The 17,924-nt window shown below is 41.1% G+C and overlaps 1 long non-coding RNA gene across 1 annotated transcript; it reads left to right on the forward strand.

The window, feature by feature from the left end:
- The first annotated feature begins 1,283 nt into the window (after positions 1-1,283).
- LOC129490567 (uncharacterized) lies at positions 1,284-17,390 on the forward strand. Its single transcript, XR_008660290.2, has 4 exons — positions 1,284-1,324; positions 4,782-4,882; positions 9,079-9,207; positions 17,324-17,390. It is a non-coding gene; the product is annotated as an uncharacterized lncRNA (long non-coding RNA).
- The last annotated feature ends 534 nt before the right edge of the window (positions 17,391-17,924 follow it).

The raw sequence follows: 17,924 nt of genomic DNA on the forward strand, positions 1-17,924 counted from the left end.
ACATGAACTCATCCTTTTTTATGGCTGCATAGTATTACATGGTGAATATGTGCCACATTTTTGTTATCCAGTCTATAATTGATGGACATTTGGGTTGGTTCCAAGTCTTTGCTATTGTGAATAGTGCCACAATAAACATACGTGTGTGTGTGTCTTTATAATAGAATGATTTATAATCCTTTGGGTATATACCCAGTAATGAGATTGCTGAGTTAAATGGTATTTCTAGTTCTAGATCCTTGAGGAATTGCCACACTCTCTTCCACAATGGTTGAACTAATTTATACTTGCACCAACAGTGTAAAAGTGTTCCTATTTCTCCACATCCTCTCCAGCATCTGTTGTTTCCTGACTTTTTAATGATTGCCATTCTAACTGGCATGAGATGGTATCTCATTGTGGTTTTGATTTGCATTTCTCTAATGACCAGTGATGATGAGCATTTTTTCATATGTCTGTTGGCTGCATAAATGTCTTCTTTATATGCAGAAAACTGAAACTAGACCCATTCCTTACACTGTATACAAAAATCAAGTCAAGATTGATTAAAGACTTAAATGTAAGGCCTAAAATCATAAAAATCTTAGAAGAAAACCTGGGCAATGCCATTGAGGACACAGACATGGGCAAAGACTTCATGACTAAAACACCAAAAGCAATGGCAACAAAAACCAAAATTGACAAATGGGATCTAGTTAAACTAAAGAGCTTCTGCACAGTAAAAGAAACTATCATCAGAGTGAATAGGCAACTTGCAGAATGGGAGAAGGTTTTTGCAATGTGTCCATCTGACAAAGGGCTAATATCCAGAATCTACAAAGAACTTAAACAAATTTGCAAGAAGAAAACAACCCCATCAAAAAGTGGGCAAAGGATATGAACAAATACTGTACTACTGTTAATAAGAATCATATATAATAATTCACAAACATTTCATTAAAGGGCTGGTTAGAGTAGCCTTTCCTTTATGAGTTCCTCTTCTTTAAAGGACAGAAATGGCAGTGGATTGCAAGTCTCCAGCAGGAGACAGCCCAGGTGCTCACAATGGGGACACAATTGATGACACAATGACCCAAATCAAACAAAGTGAAACATCATAGAGGCAGGAAATTTCTGCCCCAAACCCTACAAGAACAGGGATTTAGAAAAGCTTAGACATTCGTAGGAATAAGACCTCCAGCTATTTATTGGTTATTTACAAGCTCAGTCTGATTCAATTGATAATTAGATAGTAGATATCACCTGTAACAATTGGAGACCTGCAACCAAGAGGACCCTGTGAACTATTTCACCTGATTAGGCCACACTAGGCTTTTGTGCTTGGGTAAGAGGTCGTGCTTCCCCAGGACACGGGCAGCAGCCTGGAGAGAGGAATCTCAAAGGGTAACCCTGCTCTTCTCAAATATGGAGAGCTCCTATGTGGAAGAGCAGTGAGTGGGATTTATCTTTTTCTGGGGATTCCAGATGGCAGAGAAGTAAGTTACCAATAAGCAGTGGTCAAGGGTTTGAACTGAGAAAGAGGAGCACAAGTACTTCCCAATTCTTCCCACAAAAACTTTTGGGCATTACACATAATGCCTCTCTGCCTGCCAATGTCTCTTATGAACCAACATAAAAAGACACTGGCAGGCAGAGAGAAGGCAGCCCAGCGAGGGACCTTCAGACTCAAGGCCCGGTGTGGTGGTGAGCGCCCTGGTTTTTTCTTTTTACCTCACATGTTACAGACTTGGATCTCAAGAAGTGAGCAATGAGGAAAGGCCAACAGGCACAGACAAAATGAATAAATAAATGCAATCCCCCAAGAAAAAGCTCGCTGTGTCTAGCGAAAGCACCAAGAAAGGGGCAGCCTAGCAACACAGGAAACTTTTAAACAATAATGTCCCCACTCCAGCCAAATACCAGAGAAAAACTGTGGCCCCACCCCCACCCAGGCCAGGAAAAGCCAGGCAGGGACCCCAGACTTCCACCCTGCACTGGCCAGAACAATAGGCTGCAGGGAAGTGTCCCAACCCCAACCTGCAGCTGAGGAGGTGTTAGGGAATGCAGAATAGGGACCTGAGACTCATATCCTCACCTAGTGGATGCCACCCCTCTTCCCCAGTGTAACAGAAACCACGCACATGTGGAGCAGATGTGGGGCAGGGCTTCCACCACTACTAGGCTGTCCTCCTGCTCCACCAGAGAAATGTCAGAACTTTCACCTCTGCCCAGCAGTAAGGAAGCCAAGACCCCTCACCGGGTGTCTGTGAAGGCCTCTAGGGAAGCACTAAAAGGCAGAACCACTTCTCCTGCCCAGGTAATAGCAGAGGCCTCATGGATTTTACGAACCCCCACCTCTACCCAGAAAAACTAGGAGTCTCTCCCCACACTCAGTGTAAATAGACCCAGGTGGAGAATCTTGACTTCCACCCCACCTGGCAAGGTAGAGGCAGTGGGCCACTTCACCAGCTGGAGAAGTGTCAGAGGAAGCCACTAAAACAGGCAAAGGATTCAATAAAATCCAGAGTTTTAGAACATAATGCCCCAAATGCTCAGATTTTAATAGAAACTCAAACATAATACTAACAACCAGGATATGTTGGATAAAGTTTCCAAGAAAATTCCTTTCGTTTAGTGATATGTGAAGCAGAGGGGGAACTGGCTTCTTGAAGTTAAATTGTGAAAAACCCTCACAGGGTTTGGGGTTCATATAAAATTTAGATTGGGACATCCCTTATGACTTGGTGATAGTACTGTAAGAAATAGCTTTTCTACAGTTGGACTGGGATATGTTACTTCTAATTGGATGGTTATGGTGACCCTGGTATTAACTTTGGCTAAAATATCTAATGATGATGGTAATACTTCAGCCTATAGCGATTCCAAAGTCCAAATGTAGCAAGAGGTTAAGTTGGTTACTGAGGCTAAGTGTTGCATTTAAATAAATAAATTTAATATTTATAGTTTTCTGCCTTTTAAAACATATTTCATATTATATGTGGCTAATTAATTAAATAATTAATGGAAAATGGCCATGTAAATTGTGTCCAGTTAGGCCCACACTGCTGAGTGGGATTTGAGTGTGAGAATCCAAGCACAGAAGCTGAATTTGGGAAAATAGTCTTGCTGAAGAAAGGTAACCAAAACAGATATTCATGTTGAATCTAATAAGAATCTTTCTTTAACTATACAATTATTTAAACTTTTGTATTTTATCTTTGTTAGGCATTGTTGCTTTTTTGAGATAGGTTTTAACAGTTTCTTTTCTTTCTGCATAAAAATATCATTTGCAGATTTCAAGTAATACAGCATCCACAAGAAATCCTTGCTATTCTAATTCAGTGAGTCTAGGAGGAAATTTCTCACTTAAGTGTCCATTTCATTGAACAGTAAAACAAAACTTTGAATGGAAAGAGAATCCATTTGTTGAAATGTAGGAAATAAAACATAATAATAAAAATCTGTGGCTGGGCACAGTGGCTCAAGCCTGTAATCCCAGCATTTTGGGAGGCCAAGGTGGGCAGATCACCTGAGGTCATGAGTTCAAGACCAGCCTGGCCAACATGGTGAAACCCCATCTCTACTAAAAAAAAAAAAAAAAAAAAATTAGCCGGGAGTGGCGATGGACACCTGTAATCCCAGCTACGCAGGAGGCTGAGACAGGAGAATTGCTTGAACCCGAAAGGCAAAGGTTGCGCCGAACCGAGATTGTGCCGCTGCACTCTAGCCTGGGCGACAGAGTGAGACTCTGTCTCAACAATAATAATAATAATAATGATGATGTAGAAAAGGGGTTCAAATATAACTTTTTTAAAACAAAGGAACTGTAATGACATGACAACACAACTTATCAGCATTTCCCAAGGGCAGTCATTAACATGTTATTTAAGATGTAACTTCAGTAGAATAACAATCTTAGGAAATGCTAGATCAAAGTTAAGGTGACTTCCTTCTGGGAAAGTCTTGTCAGTTTTTACTGTGGTACTGGTCATAGGCATCTCAGAAGGAGGACATGGTATTGCAGGAGCCAGCACCTCTCAAACTGATACAACATGGAACCACCCCTGCCCTTCCTCTCTCCCCTTTCTTTGCAAAGCAAATTGCACACTTGTTCCCATCTTTCATACAGTGACTAAGGGTTGGGGGGATGTGTCAGACTTCAAATTAGCGTCCTGGATTCAGGTAGGTATCACCGATGAGTTGATTTTGAGAATTTGACACACTTAGTTACTTTTGGCATCTTTTTCCTCATTGTTAAACAGGTGATATTATACCTCCCTTGTAGAGTATTTTGAGAGAATGACTTGTTATATATGGGGAAATATTTTGGAACTTTCATATGAAAAATAACCCTTAATGCCTAGTGTACATAACTGGGTCATGACTTACTGGTCTCTGTTGGCACTGGCTTCAGTGATTACTTTCTTTTTGCCATTATTAGTTCATGCACACATGGCCTTGCAGAAAGCTCAGGTCAAAGTGAGTCACATGCTGTCCAGTGAAATGCTTTTAAATGCCCTGCTGGGTCCACATGTGGCTAACCACAAGAGAGCATACAGTGACTTCTAGTGAATGGCCACAGGGAGTGAACATGACTTAACTCATTTATTTCTTTCAAAGCACGTGTGTTGTGATTATCTCTGTTTTATAGATGAGGAAACTGAGGCTTAGATAATTGAGAATAAGTAACTGTCAGTCAATGACATGATATAGGTGGGTTTCAAGTCAGGTTTCTCTGTCCCCATTCTGTAAGCTCTCATTTTAAGTTATCCTATTTTTATTCTTTAACTCTTCTCTTTCAGTGGCAGATTTTCCCGATTCCATATTTTGGAAGTATCAAGAGCTGTTTCATGAGATAAGCTGGCGAGAGAAAATAGACTACTCTGGTAGGAAACTAGAGCAGGTGGGCGGGAGTGACTTTCCTCTTCTCTTCCTGTTCCTCATACCCACCAGACCTGAGGTCCCCTGCCCATCTGTTCTCTACAGACCCCACTGAAGCCTCAAAGTCCTTGCAAATGTTGCAATATCCTTCCTTCCTTCTTCCTTCCTAAAAGCTCCAGCTTTTCTGGGCCATACCTTTCCATCTCCGCTACCCCATCCCCACCTCCTTTATAAGGCTCTTCCACTCAGGGCTGCTATTGGCCTTTCTTAGTTACCCCAGGGCCAAGTGACAGACAAAAGCCCCAGTCAACACTCCAGACCCTGCTGAAATTACTCAAACTAGCTCATCCTAAGCCTCTTGTGGTATGTCATGCCTCCTGCTTCCAGGGAACTGTGAGCTTAAACTTCTTCCATTATGACAGTCATTTCTGTGTCTGTGTCTGTTGTAAATAAATCCTGGGTATAATTAAAACACCATGCATCAAACTCCAAGAAAAACCAGGATTCATCCTCTTCTGTGCTTTTTCTGAACACTGGTCAGAACCTACTTTGCACTTAGTTGGTATGATCTAAGCTTCTCTATCTATTTCTCCTGCTAATCTGCCTGCAAGCCCCTCACCGGAGGTGACACTGTTTTATACACCTCACTCTTAACATACTGTCAGCACAAGTGGATGTTTGATAAGTGTTTACTGAATCTGAAATGAGATTTATGTTAGAGGAGGTGCTCAGAAATTTATTTAACCTCTGATCATTATATCATTCCCTGTTTGTACTAACAACTTAACTAAATTATTAAAAGAAGTTAAGTATTTGTTGGGCACCCACTTTATCCCAGGACCTCAAATTTCCTTTACACTAAAGAAATAAAACTATGATTTGCTTCCAAGTGGTGTCCTATCAGGTCCTCAATCCTCCAAAACGGGAATAAGATCCATCCTATTTCTGTGTTTGCAAATTCATCCCAACCCATGTAAACAGTCTGCAGTGATTCCCAGCAGAAACTAGAATATAAGTGTAGAACACGATCTTTTATTTATTTCATATGTAACATCTGAAAAGTTAATTTTTTTCCCTGCAAACAATGCCCAGCAGCAGAATGAATTTGAGATCGTCCCAAAAGATGTATGTCTGCACCGCATTTTTCTTGACAGGAGAAAAAGTGACAAGAGCTAATTAAAGGAAAACAAAATGTTCTTTTTTGATGACCCAACAGACAATTCTTTTCAGTCACACTTTATTATTATTAGTTTATCACTACCCTATTTCTTTTAGGTGTACTCAAGGCAACATTCTCCCTACTTCCTGGTCTACTAGTTCAAGAAAAACGTTTGTTTTGAGTGCCACACGGCAAACCCATTTTAGAAGTGTTTGTATTACTAATAAAACATTTTCATATTTGGATAGTAATATGTGTCATTCATATTTACTTTAATTATTTCACCATCACATTTATAAAAGCTTTCCAGTTAATAATTCCTGTTTGCACTCGTGTCTCCTTTTATCCAGAGAGATAGTCACCTTGTAAGTAGGTTGGGATTGTTTTCCGGGATTTTCTTGAAGGACACCTGAGTCCCTGAGACATGCAGCGGGCCCTCCAACAGCAAACACGAGACAGTGAGCTGGACTCCAGGGCTGTTGCCATCAAATTCCACATTCTTTCTTCTCTGTTAATCCGATGCAAGTATTTCATATTTTGCCCTTCACACTTGGACTATTTGAACTGCCATTATGTGTTCAACTTGAGAAAAGCTGTGACTAGGAAACAAATATTGCTGGCTTCTAGTGACCTTGAGGTCCATCCTCCACTTGCTTTTTTTGGTTAGTTTGCCTTTATTTAAATTTATTCAGTTCCTGACTTGCTACTTGTTTTATTTCTTTATATTTACCTTCATTTGAGTATCCAACCATCACAGACACATTTTTCATTTCATTCAATGAACTGCACTTAAGCAGCTACCACTTTTCTGGGCCCTGGGTCCATGTGAAGGGCATTAGGTTGAATTACAATACCAATGTGCTCCTGCATGGAACATCGTGTCCACCAAGGGGGTCAACCTGTAAGGAGGGTGGCTGGACCCAGGGGATCAGCCTGTTATCACACAACAATAGCAACACCCCCCACCCTGCCTTGACCTCTTTGCTCGGTGTGGCCACCAGTGAAATCTGTTTAAGGCTGTTCCCTTGATTAAGGGTCTTTTGTGATTTTCCATCATGCACTGGGTCTGTTAATCTTGTAATCTGCTAAGAATCTCATAAAAGCTATGATTTTTTTAACCAAGGAAATGCACACCAGGATATATAACCAGTATTTTGCAAGCACTTCTCAGGAGCTTCATGCCCCTGACAGACATCCACTGAGCCTTAAATATCCCCTGCCTAAAACAAAAGGTCCAAATTCCTAAAATCAGCTTGTCACCCCACTTGCATAGCCAACTCACATCCCTATTTTCTCTGACAAAAAGAAACTTATTCTCCATGTTCCTCAGACAGACTCATGCCTCCCTGGTCCCCAGTCAAACCCAAACTGTTCACCTACCTGGTATGTCTTTCTCTTCAACCTGACTGCACATCTTCCGTGCTGTGTCATCTTACCTGAGTCAGTATCCTCATTTGTAAAATTAAAATAAGAGAACCTACTCTAAAGGTTTACTGTAAGAAGGACATTAGCTTATAATCTTTAAAAGTCTCTAGCCCACATAAATGCTATACAATAAATAGTCTCCTTATCCCTTATTCATCCTTAACAGTCTCACTGGGCTGACACCTTCTCTACGAAGTGTTCTCTGATTCTTATCCCTAAGATGTGAGTTGGGTGAGCTCCTCAATGCTTCCCCACATCCTGCATCCATTGGTGCTACCAGACACCAGTGTAGAAATAATTCCAATTAGAAATTTTGAGTTCTCAAGTTCAGAAATGTGGTCTCCCTCAACCTAGTGCCCAGAGTACCCACTGATAAACAGTCCTCACTCAATAAATAAATATTAATCGAAGGAATGACATGGAAGATGCACATGCTTTGCCAACAATAAAGAGCTCTATGCAGTAAGCAACTATGAGTGCCAGAACAGGTGACTTACCAACCTCCCAAGATATTCCTATCAGTGATGATTTCTCCCTAATTATCTTTATCCTAGTTTATATGTACTCTAGCAAACAAAGGATAGCAAATGTTAAAAGTTATTGACAAATCCAGAAGTTAATTTTGCTTTAATGACCCTGTTTGGTTATGAATATTAAAATTTAAATACAGACAAGTGATGAGTATTACATATATTACAGGAATAATCCTATTACATGAATATACTTTATAATATGAATATAACAAACACAGATTAATTACCTTTGGCCTGAACTCTCTTAATTCTGTTACATATATGGGGACTATTTCTGGGCCTGAGGTTGGTATAAAGAGAACTGTGTTTGCATCGTCATTGTCACTATCTAGTTGGCAGATGAGGCATTTGCTACTCCAAGTCTCTGTGTCCCTATGAATAAAATGAGGAAAATTCCATAATCCCATAGTTCTCAGAAGTTTTGTTCATTCCTTTTCCTTCTTTTTTTCTCTAATCATGTCTGCCTGCCTTATTTCAGCAAGATAAAATATGATACATATACACCATGGAATACTACGCAGCCATAAAAAGGAGTGAAATCATGTCCTTTACAGGGACATGGATGGAGCTGGAAGCCATTATCCTCAGCAAACTAACAGAGGAACAGAAAACCAAATACCACATGTTCTCATTTATAAGTGGGAGCTGAACAATTGGAACACACGGACACAGGGAGAGGAACAACACACACTGGGGCCTGTCAGAGGGTGGAGTGGGGTGGAGGGAGGGTGAGCATTAGAAAAAATAGCTAATGCATGCTGGGCTTAATACCTAGGTGATGACTTTATAGGTGCAGCAAACCACATGCCACAAGTTGTTACCTATGAAACAAACCTGCAAGTCCTGCACATGTATCCCACAACTTAAAATAAAAATAAAAATTAGAAAAATGAGGGTGATAATAACACTGAAGTTAAAACCATGCTATCTTAATTCCAAAGATGGGCATGATTTAAAAAAAATTAAGTTGGATCCCTACCTTATTCCATATATGAAAATTAACTCAAAATTGATCAAAGAAAAAAATGTAGGAGCTAAAACAAAAAATCTTAAAGGGGAAAAGTTTCATGACATTAAATTTTGCAATTATCTCTTGGATAGGACACCTAAAGCACATACAACAAAAGGAAAAAAAGATAAAGCAGACCATCAAAATTCAAAACTATGACACTATCATCAGAGTAAGAAGCAACTCACAGAATGACAGAATATATTTGGAAGTCATATCTGGTAAGGGATTAATATCCAAAATATACAAATAACTCCTATAGTTTGACAACAAAAAAACAACCTTATTCAAAAATGAGCAAAGGCATTAAGACAATTCTTCAAAGATATAAAGATAGTCAATAAGCATGTAGAAAGACACTGAATCTCACTAATCATTATGAGAATGCAAATCACACCACAATCAGATGCCACTTTGTACTCATTAGAATGGTTATTATTAAAAAAAGAAGAAGAAAATAACAGATGTTGATGAGCATGCGGAGAAATTGAAACCTTTGTGCATTGCTGGTGGAAATGTAAAAATAATACAAACACAGTAAAAAATAGTTAGGTGATCCCTCAAAATTGAAAATAGAACTACCATATGATCCAGCAATTTCACTTCCAGGCACATACCCAAAGGAACTGAAAGCAGAGATGAAAAGAGATACTTGCACACCAATGTTTATTGTAGCATTATTCATAATAGGCAAAAAGTGGACCATTGGTAAGTAAATGAGTAAGCAAAATGTGGTATGTACATGTAGTGGAATACTATTCAGCCTTAAAAAGGAATGAAATTCTGATACATGTTACCACATGGATGAAACTTGAGGACATTATGCTAAATGAAATTGGTCACAAAAAATACTGTATGATTCCACCCATAGGAGGTACTTAGAGTAGTTAAATTCACAGAGATGAAAAGCAGAATAGTGGCTGCCAGGGGCCAATGGGGAGAACAAAATAGGGAATTATTGTTTAAATAATAAATAAACTACAGAGTTTCAGTTTGTAAAAATGAAAAAATTCTGGAGATGGTTGGTGGTGACATTTGCACAACAATGTGAATGTAATTAATGCCACTGTATACTTAATAATGGTTAAAATGGTAAGTTTTATGCTTTGCATACTTTATTACAATATTTTAAAATATTGACATGCCATTTGTAAATGTTAAAAACAGGGAAAGAATTTATCTGCCTCTCACAGGAGTGTAAATATAATAAGTCAAGGTAACATGTTACATAAAATATACATCATTAATCCCAGGCTCAAACATTTATTTCCCTATGTCTGGATGGTGACTAACCTTTCTCCAAACTTAGAACAAATTATGGATTCACTCTAGTTTTCAATATCATAAATATCTGTCCTCTTCCTTTTATGGTCACAAAAAGAATTACTGTGGCCCATGTATGTTTAGATTTGAAGACCCTAGTAGATGGCATTAATTAATATATGAGGAACTGAAACAGAGGCAGGCACCCAGGGCACATCCATCCCAAAAGATTATGCCATTTTACCACACCAAGACCTGTTTTATTTTACTGAAGAGTATAACAAATCATGGAAAGTGTGAAATCTTATAGATGTTCAGGCTATGACATCTTTTGGGGCTAATAAATTTCCAATACCTCATATCCACCATGATAAAGGCTCCTTTCCTGCTTTTCTGTCTATATCCTTTGGTGGCTGAATCTAGTTAGAGAATGATAGAGAAGGAGAGGATTGTGCAGTTTCCAAATAGAAACAGTTCTACACCGGGCAACTGCTAGGTGATGATGGTGCCCCAGGAGGCTTCACAGGATGCTGCAGCCTTTAAAAGAAATGACAAACCTTGGTGAGGCCAGGGGAGTTTTGGGAGAGGTGGTGGAGTCAGGCTGAGGACCTGGTATTTATATACCATTTCCTCCAGTAAAGGGGCTGGTGATAGAACTGGAAATGGTGAAACAAGCATTCAAGTGGGCAGTTGGATCCTGAGTTAGGTGATGATAGAGAGGGAACAACAGCTGAATATTCAATTCAGATGTGCAGGTCTGGTTGGCTTTTGCTAACAAAAAGTAAGGACAGCTAGGTGGATAGTTAGAGCAAGGTCCCCAGTAGAAGTCTTTCCAACAAAAGAGCAGCCTGAAAACTCAAGCTGCTAGCACAGATAAGGAAGCAAGATCCAATACAAAACATCTTTGTCTTTTGCAACTGGCAAGTCTCATATACATTCAGTGGGCTTCAGTGAGTACATTCTTTTTCTGTTTCGGATGTACTGAGATAAAATAACTTACACAGGGTGCTTGCATAAGACATGTCTGCAGCTGCACAGTTAAGAAGCATCACACAGAATCAGACATGTCCTCGAGGGAAAATTCCATCTCCCAAAACATGCTCAGTAAGGGAAATAAAACAATATGGAGTGACTCAGGCTAAGGGCCTGTATGCACGCTAGAGGAACAAAGTGGAGCTGCCAAAAATGTATGTCTTATGCAAATAAGACACCCAGCCTTAACTATTTTTTCTGGGTGTGTGCCTTATGCCAATGAAACACCCTGCCCCACTAGCTTGTTCGTAAAAGCCTTTGTATTCAACTGTAAAATGGCAATCCTCTTTCGGGCCATCTCTCCACAGTGAAGAGCTTTCTTCTTTCACTCATTAAACTTTTGCTCCACCCTCACCCTTGCTGTCTGCACTCCTTAATTTTCTTGGTCATGAGACAAAGAACTCTGGGTAATACCTCAGACAATGAGACTGCCACATCTGGGACCATTGGAGAGGTGAGTAAGAGCAGATCTCCAACACTTTGCTTTAATTTTTGAAGCTTCTTGTCCTCAATTTGCTTTCTCTAGATCAAACAATACACTAGGTCCCTGTCAGTCCAAAAGTGGGAACCACAGCTGCCAGCCTTATGAGAGTCAGGAGACAGGCTTGCTGGAGAGGAGTTTGTCAATCCCCCATTGCCCTCGGGTGTTGGAAATGTTGGCTGTTACAATCTAGTTTCATATCATGGTGGACCCAGCCATCACATGGGACTGGAAGGAGGTCCTGGGGCAACTGAAGGTTTCTGGCTGAGGCTAGAAACCTTCAGTGTTACCTGAAGTACCCTGGACTAACTTTGGCTATTGACCACCTGTCAAGGGGTCGGCACCAGGACTCCCAGTCTTTCATATTTCCTTCCTTTCTTTCCCCTGTGGCAACCATGTCTCTTATCCCTTTGTTGTATGCCATGTTGTAGGTATTTTCACAACCTGGGCATATAATCTTTTTGGGTAAAGTGAGAAACTGCTTTAGTAATCAGGAATGTAACTCAAAGAATTGCTGTTTTTGTAATTTCCTAGAAACATGAGGACTTCAAGATTTCAGTTTAAATTTTCACCAAGTAAGAGCCTTTTTGTCCCCCCAGTGAGAGACATTCATGGCACTGTATAGGAGGATATTTTACCCCAAGTAGAAGTGAATACTCTTCGCTCCATTTTTTTTTCCATATAAAACTCAGCAATGCTCAATGAATCTGGACAGTTCATCATGAGACAAGTTAATTTTCTTCTGTTGGGTGGCATACTAGGAGGATAGCCTATTAAGCCCCAAACGTCCATCCCTTTCTCTCTCTCTTTCTTTCATTCTTTCTTTCTTCCTTTCTTTCTCTTTTTTTAATGGAGACAGAGTCTCACTCTGTTACCCAGGCTGGAGTGCAGTGGCATGATCTTGGCTTACTGCAACCTCTACCTCCAGGGATCAAGCAGTTCTCGAGCCTCAGCCCCCTGAGTAGCTGGAACTACAGGTTCCCACCACCATGCCCGGCTAATTTTTTGTATTTTAGTAGAGATAGGGTTTCGCCATGTGGCTCAGGGTGGTCTTGAACTCCTGAGCTCAGGCAACCTGCCTGCCTTGGCCTCCCAAAGTGTTAGGATTACAGGTATTATCCACTACTCCCAATCCCCAAAACTCTCTTTCTAACCTCTGCCTGGAAAGAATTTGGAGCCGTGATTTTTACCTCATGCTTAAAGTCCTACCACTCCACCTAGTGAAATGGGATTTTTCTCTGTGGTGGGCCCTATAAGCCTTTAGCCATAACCTTTAATTCCCCACTTTCTTTCCCTCCTACATCCCTTTATCAGCAATCAGGACCTATTCCCTATTTGTAGACAGAAGAACTCCATTTTCAATAGCCAGAAGAAGCCATCCTGGCAAGACAGATTCTAGTCTCAGTACTGTCCCTGGCAAAGGGAGGAGAGCCATTCAAGCCATATGTTATTTTGAGACATTTGTTCTGCATCCAGCTACATTGATATTTAAAGAAAAAGGGTTTTACGTTTAGAAATCAATCAGTCCCACTATCTGGAAATCCAATGCTTTGCCAGGGCCATAGCTAGAGAAGGTAAGGACAGAATTAATATATCCCCCCATTAAATGGCCTTGCCCAAATCCAAGTACTGTACAATCTCTCCTGGGCCCCTGTGGTACCTTGAGAGCCTTTTGGATCAATTGGTCTAGGAGACCAATAGGGAATCCCCAATTGAGAGCAAGAGCATCGCACAGGTAAGTATGACTAGGTAAGCTTGACTACTGCCAACTAGCTCCTCTGGATCCATGGGTGAAGGTCATGCTTGCATCCGTGGACAGCACCTATGGCAGTTGCTGGGACCCAGAGAATACAGAGAGGGAAGGAGGAAAAGGGGGATGCCCTTTTTGTTTTCTCTCCACCCTGGGTTGCTCCAAGAGGAGGAAGGAGACAAAGGGATGCCTTTTCTCCATTCTCTTTCTAGATGGGTAACAAAATCATTTTCAGTCTGCACTCCTCTCAAGTGCATTCTGAAAAACTGGAACTCCTTTGACCCTCAGATTCTGAAGAAAAAGTACGTCATATTCTTTCACACTCAGGCATGGCTGACTTACCAACTGCAGGATGGGGAGGCCTGGCATCCTCAGAGAAGTGTGAATTTCAATACTCTATAACAACTAGATATTTCCTGCAGACAGGTCAAATGGTCAGAGGTTCCTTATGTGCAAGCCTTCATTGCCCTGGGAGATAATCCAGATATTTGCCAAGGTTGTAAAATTGGCCCGGCCCTCTTAGCTGTTATATAAGGCAAACCCACAGTAGACAATTCCCCAAAATCAGAGAAACAACCCCCTGGGGAAGGCTAATATTAAGCTCTTTGATTCCCCAGCCTTTCCTGTCCTCTCTATCCAGGACCCTCTTTAGCCACATCACCGGTTCCTCCAGTTTTACAACCCCCAAAATCTTTGACTTCACTATTACCCCTAAAGGAAATACTGATGGCCTAGTGCCACTGGGGTCCAGGTTACTTTTTCCTTGCAGGACCTTAGACAGATAACGGGGGACCTAGGCAACTTCTCTGATGACCCCAATCAATATATAGAGGCTTTCCAAAAGCTGACCCAAGTGTTTTACCTTACATGGAGAGATGTTATGTTGCTCCTAAATCAGACCCTAACTGCTGCCAAAAATCAAGCAGCTCTGTAGGCAGCAGAAAAATTCGAGGATGACCAACATGTCTCCTATAACCAATCATGAAGAAAATAAAATGAGAATGAACCATAATTCCAATACCCTATAGGAAGAGAGGCAGTGCCCCTTGTAAGCCCTAGTTGGGACCCCAGTGATCCCTTAGATGAATGGAAATGAAAACGTTTTTAAAAGTGCATATTAGAGAGCTTATGGAGGACCACAGTCAGACCATTCAATTACTCTACACTTTTCATGATAAATCAAAAACTAGATGCAAGTTCCTCCACCATTTTGGAAAGGCTAAGAGATTTAGTAAAACACACCTCTCTATCTCCTGACTCAATTGAGGGACAGCTAATTTTAAAGGACAAGTTTATAATTCAGGCAGCCCCTGTTATTATAAGGAAGTTACAGAAAGAGGGCATAGAACCAGATAGCACCTTAGAAAACCTCAGCCTTTTACAATAGGGACCAGAAAAAGAAAAGGAAACACAAGAAAATGGCAGTGGCTCTGGTGGCCACACTGCAGGTCAATAAAATCCAGAATCTTTGAGATGTACCTGCTAACTGCTACCATTGCAGCAAGCCAGGACAATTTAAAAAGGACAGCCAAGGCACCAAAAGAAAGTTACCTCGACCCTGTCCTGCCTGTGGTGGTGACCACTGGATGGCAGAGTGCCCCCAGAGGCATAGGCCCAATGGGTCCAAGACCAGTCTCCCACATGCTCCAGCAGGACTGATGGGTCCCAGGGCTCAATTCCCCGGCTCCAATGGCTCAGACTGCCATCACTATCAAGGAGCCTGAGTGATTCTGGAGTTTGAAGGGAGGAAAATAGACTTCCTACTGGACACTGGATCTGGTCTCTCTGTACTCTTCTCCAATCTAGGCTTTCTCTCCTTGCATAGTACAACTGTCATGGATGTCTCAGGAAAGACTTTAACCCAATGTTTCCCTCAATCCCTCAGTTGTAGCTGTGGAGACCTACTGTTTACTCATCTTTTTAATCATACCTGAAAGTCCTACTCATTTACTAGGTGGAGATATTCTAGCCCATATGGGAGCCATTATCCTTACAGATACAGAACAAACCCTTTGCCTCCCCCTAGTGGAAACCAACATTAATCCAGAGGTTTGGACAACCCAAGGAAGAATTGGCCGAGCTATAACTGCTGTACCCGTCCAAATCCACATTAAGGATCCTATCTTCTTCCCTAACCAGAAGCAATATCCCCTAAAACCAGAATCTAGAAAAGGGCTAGAAGCTATTATTAATAACTGAAGAACACAAGGCCTCTTTAGACCATGCAACAGCCCCTGTAACACCCTAATATTAGGGGTGCAAGAACCCAATAGGGACTGGAGGTTCAAGACCTCTGCCTCATTAATGAAGCTGTGGTTTCAATTCATCTAATAGTTCCCAATCTCTATACCCTGCTAACTCAAATACCTGAGGGAACCAAATAGTTCACCATGTTGGACATGAAGGATGCCTTTTCCTGTATACCACTGCACCCTGACTCCCAATATTTGTTTGTATTTGAAGATACCTCCAATCAGACCATCCAATTAACCTGGACAGTACTGCTTCAGGGCTTCTGAGACAGCTGCCACCTGTTCACACGTGCCCTGTCAAAAAATCGATTTGATGTCTCTCACCCTCAGGCTGAAATTTTACAACATGTAGATGACATCCTTCTCTGTGCCTTAACTGAGAAAGCCTCTTGGGAAGGCATTAAGGCTCTTCTTAATTTCCTACCTAACAAAGGATATAAGATTTCAAAGTCTAAGGCTCGGCTCTGTCAGACTTCATTAAAGTACCTAGGTCTAGTCTTGTCAGTAGGGACCAGAGCATTAGGTGAGGAGAGGATTAAGCCCATTTCCCCCTTCCCCTTCCCCAAATCCTCAAAGAGCTAAGAGGATTATTGGGCATTACAAGTTTCTGCAGGTCATGGATACCTGGGTATGGTGAGATAGCACTTCCCGTATATCACCTTATAAAAGACACTTGGGCAGCTAAAACTTATTTCTTGATCTGGAAATTTGAGGTTCCAAAAGCCTTTAACCAGCTAAAACAAGCCTTACTTAAAGCACCAGCCCTCAGTCTTCCCATAGGGAAGCTATTTATTTTTTAAGTCTTGGAAAGGAAAAAAAATAGCCTTGAGAGTTTTAACCCAGGCTCAAGATACAACTCAACAATCAGTTGGTTACATAAGAGAGGAATTCAACTCGGTGGCTAAAGGATGGCCAGCTTTCCTCCAAGCAGTTGCAGCAGTAGACTTGATGCAGCCACAAGCCACTAATTTAACCATGGAGAACATTTAACTGTATATACACCACATAATGTGGTAGGACTGTTATCCTCTGTTATCCTCTAAGGGAAGTCTCTGGCTAACAGATAATTGCCTCCTCAAATATCAACGTTGGGTGTTAGAAGGATCAGTAGTTCAGTTAAAACCGTGTCCCTGCCTGAACCCAGCCACTTTCTTCCAGGAGAAAGCTGGAGAACCCGAACATAGCTGTGGAACAGATAGTGGCTATGCAGCCAGGAAGGACCCCAAACTCCCCTGGAAACCCCAGACTGGACTTTCTTTACAAATATGAGCTCTTTTGTAGAACAGGAAATCCATGAAGCAGGATATACAGTAGTCACTGTAAATAACATTATTGAGAGTATGCTTCAGCTCAACTAGCTGAGCTAATCACTTGAGAATCACTTGAATTGAGCAAGAGAAAAAGTAGCCAACATTTATATGGATTCCAAGTATGCCTTCCTATTTCTCAATGCCTATGCCTCTATCTGGAAGGAAAGTGATTTCCTAACTGCTAATGGGTCTCCCATCAAATATCATCAGAAAATCAACAGGCTATTATTCTCTGTTTTCCTCCCACAGGAAGTGGCAGTAATACATTGCAGGGGACATCCAAGGGGGATAGAAGCAGACCAGATGGCTAAGTCAGCCACAAGAAGGCCCCAAAGTCCCAACAACATTTTAAGCCCCTCTAATCTGGGAGGGCTCCATAAGAAAAATAAAGCCTTAGCATTCCCCTGCAGAATGGACCACCTCTTGAGGATACATTTTTCAGCCCTTGGGATGGTTACAATCAGAGGACAGCAAACCTCTTTCAAGCCTCCTGTTAATGGAAGATTCTTAAGCTCCTTCACCAAGCCTTTCACCTAGGAAAGGATAAGACATCAATGCACCAAGAAATTGTTCTCAAAGGAAAATACGCTAAAAAATGTCAAACAGGTTGTCAATGAGTATGAAATCTGTCTTAAGAATAATCCCTTTAACAGGCAGCTCCTCCCCCCATGAGCTCAAAGATAGGAAGTTATACAATGGGAGACTGGCAAATGGACTTCACTCATATGCCAAAAGTAAAGGGCATCCGATATCTTTTAGTATGGGTAGATACCTTCACTAACTGGGTAGAGGCAGTTCCATGCCAGACAGAAAAGATCTCTGGGGTAATAAAAGTAATAATTAATGAAAT

This window comes from Symphalangus syndactylus, chromosome 9 (assembly GCF_028878055.3).
Source record: "Symphalangus syndactylus isolate Jambi chromosome 9, NHGRI_mSymSyn1-v2.1_pri, whole genome shotgun sequence".
Taxonomy (NCBI): Eukaryota; Metazoa; Chordata; class Mammalia; order Primates; family Hylobatidae; genus Symphalangus; species Symphalangus syndactylus.